At 40.5% G+C, this 10,171-nt stretch overlaps 1 long non-coding RNA gene across 1 annotated transcript in view; it reads left to right on the forward strand.

Moving 5' to 3' along the window:
- LOC122550435 overlaps positions 1 to 10,171 on the forward strand; it is a 24,105-nt gene that overhangs the window by 3,282 nt on the left and 10,652 nt on the right. Inside the window, exon 2 of the long non-coding RNA XR_006311851.1 lies at positions 6,809 to 6,995. This is a non-coding gene — a long non-coding RNA (uncharacterized LOC122550435). The remainder of the gene's footprint in view (positions 1 to 6,808; positions 6,996 to 10,171) is intronic.

Genomic DNA, 10,171 nt, shown 5'->3' on the forward strand with positions numbered 1-10,171 from the left:
GGGTGTTCTGTCCTTGTTACGGTTGGAGGGGTGGGGTCTGAGGGCCGAGGCGTGGGATGTGGCTGAGATGCGTTGGAGGGCATCTTTAACCACGTGGGAAGGGAGATTGCGGTCTCTAAAGAAGGAGGCCATCTGGTGTGTTCTGTGGTGGAACTGGTCCTCCTGGGAGCAGATACGGTGGAGGCAGAGGAATTGGGAATACAGGATGGCATTTTTGCAAGAGGTAGGGTGGGAAGAGTTGTAATCCAGGTAGCTGTGGGAGTCGGTGGGTTTGTAAAAAATGTCAGTGTCAAGTCGGTCGTCATTAATGGAGATGGAGAAGTGTCAGAGATGATCCAGGTAAATTTAAGGTCAGGGTGGAATGTGTTGGTGAAGTTGATGAACTGCTCAAACTCCTCGCGGGAGCATGAGGTGGCGCCAATGCAGTCATCAATGTAGCGGAGGAAGAGGTGGGGAGTGGTGCCGGTGTAATTATGGAAGATCGACTGTTCTACGTAGCCAACAAAGAGACAGGCATAGCTGGGGCCCATACGGGTGCCCATGGCCACCCCTTTGGTCTGGAGGAAGTGGGAGGATTCGAAGGAGAAATTGTTAAGGGTGAGGACCAGTTTGGCCAAACGAATGAGAGTGTCGGTGGAAGGGTGTTAAGGGTGAGGACCAGTTCACATTAATAGCGACATTCCCCGGTCTCCCAGTCAGTAATGTGTATAACCAGAAGTGCATTGCCTTCACTATCATTCTCTCCTCGGGGAAGGTTTGAACTATTCACCTTGTTCCTTCTGCAGGTCTAGATTTTGCTGCTAATTAATATTGTGCAGAGCACAGCATACAAGACCATTCTGGAGATGCTGCTGGTGAGAACAGAAGACATGTTTTGATCCATCTGGACAGTATGTAAATTGTCAGCATGATTCCATGTTTGAGGGATCCTACAGAATTCATTATAATGTTGATCAAGTTCCAGGGCAGGGTTCCTGATGGAGTCCTACCAGGTATGTTTGAAGTCACCATCACCGAGAATCCAGCAGTAACTATATCTCAAGGTTCAAACATATCAGTAAACTAGTACTGCGGCAGACAAAATCATGATGTCAGACTTTTATGTGATTCATAGATAGAGTTGAAGCCTTTACAATTGGTGAAGATATTCTGTTATATTGAAGGAGGGTGGGGTGCCCTGTCAGTGTAGGAAGTCAGGCACCACTGCAGACCCAACACACTCATTAATTCATTGTCACTGCCATTATAATGTTGACATAATTAACATCCCTGGAATACAAATTGCCAGTCACCTGCTTTTTTTACGCTCATGGGTTCCTGAATAGGCAATCCCAGATATATCTCCAGCTGAGCCCTGGAAGGATCCATAGGGAGAAAAGTTTAAGAGTGGCTATGATATTGATAGCCATTGGCAGTGTATAGTGAACAGGGATACCAGGAACAGATCTGCTGGAGGCTGCAGATGACTACGACTACATTATGGAATAAACTGACTTTCCTGAAAACAGCTGCTTAAACAGTTTAAGGGTATTCAACCTTTACCTCAGGCCCTGTGAGATAACTAGTGCCTCATGTGACCTGTACCATGTCTGCTGTTCTCCTCTCTGGAGTACAGCTATAGGCTTGCGAACAGTAGGTTGCTTGTTCTGCAACTGACAATGTTGCTCCTTATCTGGATTTCGGAAGGCAGAAACAGCAATACCCATCTTAATATGACAGAACAAACCTTCAAATTAAAGCAAAAACTTACAAAGTGAATAGAGTGAATGCTCAACAAATTTACTGTAAACATTGGTCCTAGTAGTGGCATACAAACATCTATGAGTATCTACTGGTATATTTCCATAACATGGGTCAACCTCAATTGTTACTGTGCTATATGTCTTGCTTTCAAAGTCAAGTTTCAACAAACCTGGAAATCTATTGACCAATATTAAAGTCAAAACTGAGATAAAATATTTCTCAAATTGAGTGATTAACATGTTAATTGGTAATGTGCCTCCTGGGAGGGTAATGGGTTAGTGCCAACTTTCCAATGCCCTTGGATGAGTATGAGCTGATTAACATCAGCGTGAATTTGTGAAGGGCAGGTCATGCCTGATTAATCTGAATTTTATTGAGGTGTCATTAACATGGTGGATAGAGAATAGAGGATTGTTTATGAATGATATAAACTTCTGGAAGGCATCTGACAGGAGTTTGCACAAGCAACTATTTGAAAGAATTGCAGTGCGCAAATGGAGGCAATTAAATGGAATATAGGCTGGATTTCATGCATAAGCAGTGGCTGATTCCCTGCTGATTTTTAGGGTTGGCCTGTTGGTCCATTAGTTGGCACTTCAGCCCCTTTCTTGGATCTCACACCTCTGGGATTTACAAGTCATTAGTGATAGTGAGTGCTGGGACTATCAGCAGCCCTGACTAAAGTGATGCTTTATTGTCAGAGGCTGGACATTAAATCTGGATTTTGACAGACCCAGTGGTGGAGTGGTGAGAGTTTGACAAGACAAAGTTCATGAGGTGGGAATATGCATCAGCAGTCTACTTTGGAGGAGTCCTCATTGACAGCAATGAGGGCAGACTTCTTGCTTCTGAAATAATTTTGGATGGAAGGAAATGGAGAGAAATCTCTGAAAGACATAAGGCTGCAGCTGGACCAGAATGGAGGAGGGAGGGCAGGGTCTGCTCAAAGACACACATGGTGTTCTACAAAGTTTGGGAGATTTGCCCTAACATGGGCAGGAGGAGAGATACTGGAGTGAGCGTTTTCTGCTGGTACTGAGAATGGGAGTTACCAAAAATCTGAAGGAAGCATTCTTAAAAAATTAATTTGACGCTATGCCTTATTGAAATGTGGAGACATTAATTTTTAGTGAGTGAGTGTGGACTGTGTTCTTTATTACGTACTTCTATGCAGAGCATGCTATGAATGTCACTTGGGGGTAATTGGTAAAGTTAGCTTACGTGTGTTTAATCAATATTGCATCTTTGTGTATTACTTAGAAGAAAAGTCTTCAAATCTGAAGCTTTCTTTTGCTATTCTTTTGAGGTTGGCTCTGGAAATTTGAAAGTTGAAGGGCTTACCCCCATGACATTGACTCTCCTGCTCCTCAGATGCTGTGGGTTTCCAGTGCCACACTTTTCAACTCTTGAAATGTAAATACTTGTTTATCATTATTGACTCTCCATAGAGATTGTGACGTAATGGAATCAGTGGTGACACGATATATCCATTGGAAACTTAATTCAAGGGATCCAGGTACTGCTGAGCCACAAAGTTTGAAACTCAGTTTGCTTGTTCAATATCAGTAGCTCATACAGTAAATTGTGTCAAACAGTTTGTGTGAACTACAAAGACCATTAAATCATTAAGATATTGATCCTGCAGGGTGACAAATCCGACCTGAGCAAGATCTTAAGCTCAACCTTTAAGGAAGTTATTGTGGAATTCTAAAAAACTTTGTGCTCCAATTAGCAAGCTATGAAAGTGCTGTTCCACAAGGTGTTATTGTGTCCAGGAGTGAAGTCATAACTATTTTGATGACTGTGCATATATGGAATGTGTAGATGCAGAGTGACCTGATATGCAAAGCAAGAAAGTAGACCTGCCTTCTATTGTAAAGGTAACCATAAGACTTAACAAGCATTATCTCACTCATGCATCCCACTGGGTTCAAAGAAGGGCTGTATGGTTAGGAAGTTGAAAAATGAACAACTTCTCCCTTTACTAGGATAAGCAGCAGGGCAAAATGTAAAAATGTTCCCACACCACGTACCATAATAGTTAATAAGAGAAGGTTATAACTCAGACATTCTGGTCTGCAGATGGTCAGAGATTAGATGTACCATGGGTGATGTGCATTGGGATCCTTTGAAAGTCTTGATGCGCTAACTAAAAAGGAATTACTTGGGAAGTTTAAATGTCAAATAGGCAATTTGACACCTGCTGAAACCCTCTTAAAATAACTTCAGCTCTGAGTTTGAGACTGACCCTTTGGAGTGTTCAGTTTGGTTAACTAGGACAGTTAATGAAGCATTGTTAGATGGATGAAAGCCTCACCAACCATACATATGAGCTGTCCCACACAAATCATTCACAATAATCCTCTGAACCCCAACTACCTCAATGACATCTAACTCAGTCTTGAACCAGTATTAATTGACCTCAGTACCCAATGCCATACCCCATCCTCAACATATCCTATTAGCAGACCCACCTGTCACCAAGCCACTTACTCATCTGCTAACCTTTCCTCGTTAACCACAGGTCAGTCCATTCACTCAATAACTCGATATACTACCCCACTCATGCACCTGCCACCCTACCTCCTCACCTACTTAATTACGCACTTATTTTCTCTTAGAGACTTTACAAAGTGCTTAGGTCTTTACTAGCTGTGTAAGTAAAACACATTAAAGTGGCTTCCATAAATATTTCCCACAAGTGAGTAATTGCAGGATACTCCATCAGAATATGGGTCTGAAATAACATGACTTTGCAAATGTTTCATCTGATCTGTATTAGAAATGGATTTATTAACCCTGAATAGAAGGTTTGGGCCAATGTATTGATAGTTCTTTTGGTTTGAGGAATTTGGGAAGAAATCATTCTTTATTCATATATTTTGATGTACAGGTATGGCCAATGGAAATTATTTTTAATTTTAAAACTATACATTATTCATAAAATATTTTATATACACATACTCACAGCCACAATTCTGTTATGTACAGTAGCATATCAAGGGAAAAACAAACCAAATGCTTCCCTTACTTACATCACACTATAAGTACATGCATGTGAGGCCCTAGGAGGATCACACAACTGAATAGGCCCCATTTAACTTCAGCAGGAAGACCTCATACTGCATTATTCAGCTATAGTACTGGTCACATGCCTAGTTTACAGCTGTGCCTTCAATTCTGCAGACACGGCTAAATGTGTTGCCTATTACAGTCTGTATTATGATTTGCTACATGACTAATTTCTTGTCTAAGGTAGTTCTCCTTGGTATTCTGACCAATATTTATCCATTCACTAACATAATTGAAAAGTGGATTATCTGGTCATTATCACAGCTATTTGTGGGACATTGCTGCATGCAAATTGGCTGTTACTTTCTTGCATTACATTACGGAGCTTTATTAACTGTAAAGCATTTTGTGATACCCCAAGGCAAGTTTTTTTTCAGATAAATCTTACGTGCCTTCCTTGTGAGCTGTGACTGATTTCTGTAGCTAGTTTTATAGCAAATACTCTGCAGGATCAATTGAACATTGGACAATAAATATTGATAATTTAGTGGCAGTTCATTCACCTTTGGATTCTATTTGTTTTCAGCCAGAAACGTTGTGTGATGTCTCTTGGTATTTATGTCGGGATACCTTTAAGCAACACGGTCAAAATAACATTGCTACATCATATCATGTCACCTGAGGGCATAAAGATCTCATATTCCATATTACTTCTAAACATTTGAAACATGGTTAAAAATCATATGACATGACGTTATAGTCCAACATGTTTATTTGAAAGTAAAAGCTTTTGGAACACTGCTGCTTCTTCAGGTAGCTTCAAATAAACGTGTTAGACTGTAACCTGGTGTGAAGAAAGTGAGGACTGCAGATGCTGGAGATCAGAGTCGAGAGTGTGGTGCTGGAAAAGCGCAACAGGTCAGGCAGCACCCGAGGAGCAGGAGAATTCATCGGGAATGGGGCTTATCCCTGAAACATTGATTCTCCTGTCCCTCAGATGTTGCCTGACCTGCTGTGCTTTCCCAGCCACACACTCTCGACTATAACCTGGTGTGGTGTGATTTTTAAATTTGTCCAACCCAGTCCAACACCAGCACCTCCACATCATTTGAAACATGACACTACACTGGAATCGTGTACCTCTGTTGTAACCTAATAGCTTAATATTAACCCAGATTCATGTGTGCTTGAGGAATCTATAGCTATACATAACAGATGCGATATTGGATTCTTCAATGTCATATATCTTTGCCCACTTTCTTAAACTACAGGAAATAATATAACCATAGCGACATCAGGTAAAACACTCTGTTGAAGCAAAATTCACAGCCTGGTAGCAATGGTGGACATTTATATTAAAAAAACAGTCTAATATCTTGGTGATGGCTGTTTGGAAAACTAATTACTGGGCAACTGGACAACAGCCTTGGCAAAGGGAGAATGTGGACAAAGAGAGAAGGATTACCCTTAAACTGCATCATTTATGCTGAGTACAAATAACTTTACAAATCTGTAGATTTGGCATTAACTGCCAAGAAAACAAATACTTTTTTTTTGGAATGTCAATTCGTTCAAAATACACATTTCAAGAATTGTCTTTTTTTTCAAAAAAAGGCTGATTTGCACTCTTCAGCTTGGACACAAAATCATTGCAGTTCAGCTGGGTGACCAGAATGCTCAGTTCATTACAGTTGACATAAACAGTCTCTCATAACAACATGAGCAAGATCTTTATTATTAAGGAAAGAACAGTTTTAATTTACATTGAAATAAATCATTGAACCACAGCTTATAATGGTACATTGCAATGGTTTTAAAGCAGACTCATGGATATCAGGGAACCCATGATTAATTAGTGATCCAGTGACAGCCTTACTGAATTAAAACTGTTCAAACAAACAGGCAGTTAGATGGTCTCAAGAAAATAGCTTTCAAACTTTTGCTTGTCATTAACACATACAATCTTTCCATGGACAATGCGAAACATCTGGAAAGTTTTTGAAGACAGTCTCAAGATGAGAATTAATGTCAGTCTTTGATTCATGTCATACAGATCACAAACCCAAGAGTCCATTGGCCAGTTTATTGCAAGATGCTGCAGTAAAGGACAAGAGTATGACTTTTCCAAAGATGAATTGTCACAGCTAGACATCAATCGAGTTGACATCAATCATAGTCTTCAGGAAGGAAATTTTGGTCTGAAGAAGGGGCCGTCCCATTGACGTATTACTGTCATATTGGTAAGCCTATAGCAAGTATATGTTATAGATTCAGGAAATATTGCTATAACCTGTGAAGTGCACCAACCAACAAACTGTAACAGATGTGGCTGGTTGTATCTCCTGAAAAGCTGTCCAGTTTGTTCTGCTATCTGTAAAGCATATGGTCCAGAGGGACATTGGGTACATGTGTAAAGGAAGTTTGTTTCTAAAGGTCAAGCCAGACCCCACAACAAAACACAGGTGACCAACAAGACAGTACAATACCACAACACTGGCAGCAATGCTGAGAAGGTACATTGAGTATCTAAGAATTCTACCTGGGTACTTGTACCTAAGATGTCGCTATAAGAGGCAACATTGTAAAACTTATCACTGTACTCCTGCATTTGTGTGCTGAACTACACATGACAGTGAAGGATATTCTATTCAATGTGAAACACCTCAATGAGGTTCGGATGCAACCAGCTGAAAGACAAATTTTAGATGGTCAGGCTTTCCATACTGTTAGTCTCATACACCATATTGAGAGTATAAAGTGACCAAACATTTTTGTAATCTGTAATATCATGCATTTTGAAAACACAGTAGAACACACATTTACAACTAAAATGCCTTGGGAGCTAGCACCAACAACTCCCCGTGACACATCCCGAAAGACATGTACTTCAACAAGTGGTGCTCCATGATACTGATAATGAGAGATTGTCTCAAAGTTTCATCAATTCCATGCATTTGTAGAATCACACTATACTGCCAGTTTGCCTAATATATTCTACTTGGTGAATTGGAATGTCCCATTCATGGCTAGATTACCAGTATGCACTGATCTTTTTTAGTCGCAATTCGTGAGATTTAAAGGAAGCCAATTGTGGCAGAACAGACCACATACAATGCAATTGGATTATTTAATAATGTCAAACATCATATCCAGTTATTTTAAGGATGATGCAATATTGCATACTAAGGATAATACAACCCCACTTATTGACATACCTAGGAAGCATAGCATATACATCTACCAGATATTCAAGTGGAACTCCATGAGATGAGTGGAACTTGCTTTAGTTTCCAAAGCAAGAAAGCTTTTCAGGATAGATCCAAAATATGGATACTGATGTGTTCATTTTGTAAAAACATTCTCAGAGCTCACTGTGTTTAGGATGTTATTAGTGTGATTCTGCTTCTAACAGTTACCACTTTAGGTAAAACTTCACCAAGATTTAGCAATTGTCACTAACAAAATGCTGCTGTAAAGCTAAAGAGATATCCTGCCTATTGCACAAACGGGTAATCCGGTATATGAATTTCAGTGCTGATGTGATGCCAGATACATAGGCTCCATATCACAAAATAGGTGACAAAATTTGTTGTTTCATTTCTCAGAACAATCCTCTGACCAATCAGAGTTAACACTCTTAATTTAAAATGAGCAAAGTCTGGCTGTTAACTGTCTATCAATATTATTGGGTACATTCTTCATGACAACACTTGTACCAATCAGAGTCCATTTGTCAGCCAATCAGCACTCTCTTCACATACAGTATCAACATTGGTTTCTTTTGGTACAATGGAAATAACCCTATTTCTTAGCCAGGAGACCTGGGTTCAAGTTCCACCCACTCTAGAGGTGTGTCATTTCTCTGTACAGGTTGATTCAGAAAATATCTAAATGTTGGTTTTCCCCTTGAATGTGTTTTTCTTGTGAAATCCCCTAATCAGTGCAAGATGAAAATCTTTGGCAAAACCTGTCTTTTCAGCAATACTTAAATAGTACGCTGCCAAATGACTATTTACACTTATTCATTCTATCACATCAATAAACTTTTTTTGCTTGTTTTTTTTTCTCAACACAATCAGCTTCATGAACTTTGTAATTGAGATAGTTTCCAAAAAATTTCAGTCCTCATTTAACATTTTACTTCTATGTTCAAGGATGCATTTTTAAATAGGTCCAAAATTGTTCCCAAATATAGCACTCGGCATGGGACAGACTGAGAGCCAGAAGGGGCGTAAGGATGGGCTACCTTTGAGTGGTCGGAAGGTGGGAAGGACGGGTGGGTTGCTGGGTTGCCAGGGGTGTCTGTGTTATATATACTGGTTTATTGTTCAGTTTATTGGACTGTCTGTATGTGATTGGGTACACCATTTCCTTTTTGATATGATAAGCTGGGATTTGAGGTTCGTCCCCCTTTGCCCTGAGGACTGGTTGCTCGTGGGGTCTGGTGGTCTGGCTTCACCGCCCCTTTCACCTGTAAATTGCTGTTCCTTGTGAACTGATGTTTAATGTTTACTGTTTGTTTGTAACTTGTACTTTTAATAAAATTAAGAAAAAATATATAATGTCCTTCATGTAGTGATTGTAATGAGGTCAGCCAGGTGGATCTCAGAGAATATGGGGTTGTTAAACTGGTCTGGCGCAGCAGGTCATAGAGTCACAGAGTCATAGAGATGTACAGCATGGAAACAGACCCTTCGGTCCAACGCGTCCATGCCGACCAGATATCCCAACCCAATCTAGTCTCACCTGCCAGCACCCGGCCCATATCCATCCAAACCCTTCCTATTCATATACCCATCTAAATGCCTCTTAAATGTTGCAATTGTACCAGCCTCCACCACATCATCTGGCAGCTCATTCCTTGCACATACCACCCTTTGCGTGAAAAAGTTGCCCCTTAGGTCTCTTTTATATCTTTCCCCTCTCATCCTAAACCTATGTCCTCTAGTTCTGGACTCCCAGACCCCAGGGAAAAGACTTTGTCTATTTATCCTATCTATGCCCCTCATAATTTTGTAAACCTTTATAAGGTCACCCCTCAGCTTCCGACGCTCCAGGGAAAACAGTCCCAGCCTGTTCAGCCTCTCCCTGTAGCTCTTATCCTCCAACCCTGGCAACATCCTTATAAATCTTTTCTGAACCCTTTCAAGTTTCACAACATCTACATCTTTCCGATAGGAAGGAGACCAGAATTGCACACAATATTCCAACAGTGGCCGAACCAATGTACAGCTGCAACATGACCTCCCAACTCCTGTACTCAATACTCTGACCAATAAAAGAAAGCATACCAAATGCCTTCTTCACTATCCTACCTACCTGCGACTCCATTTTCAAGGAGCTATGAACCTGCACTCCAAGGTCTCTTTGTTCAGCAACACTCCCTAGAACCTTACCAGTAAGTGTATAAGTCCTG

The sequence above is a fragment of the Chiloscyllium plagiosum genome, chromosome 6 (assembly GCF_004010195.1).
Source record: "Chiloscyllium plagiosum isolate BGI_BamShark_2017 chromosome 6, ASM401019v2, whole genome shotgun sequence".
Classification (NCBI taxonomy): Eukaryota; Metazoa; Chordata; class Chondrichthyes; order Orectolobiformes; family Hemiscylliidae; genus Chiloscyllium; species Chiloscyllium plagiosum.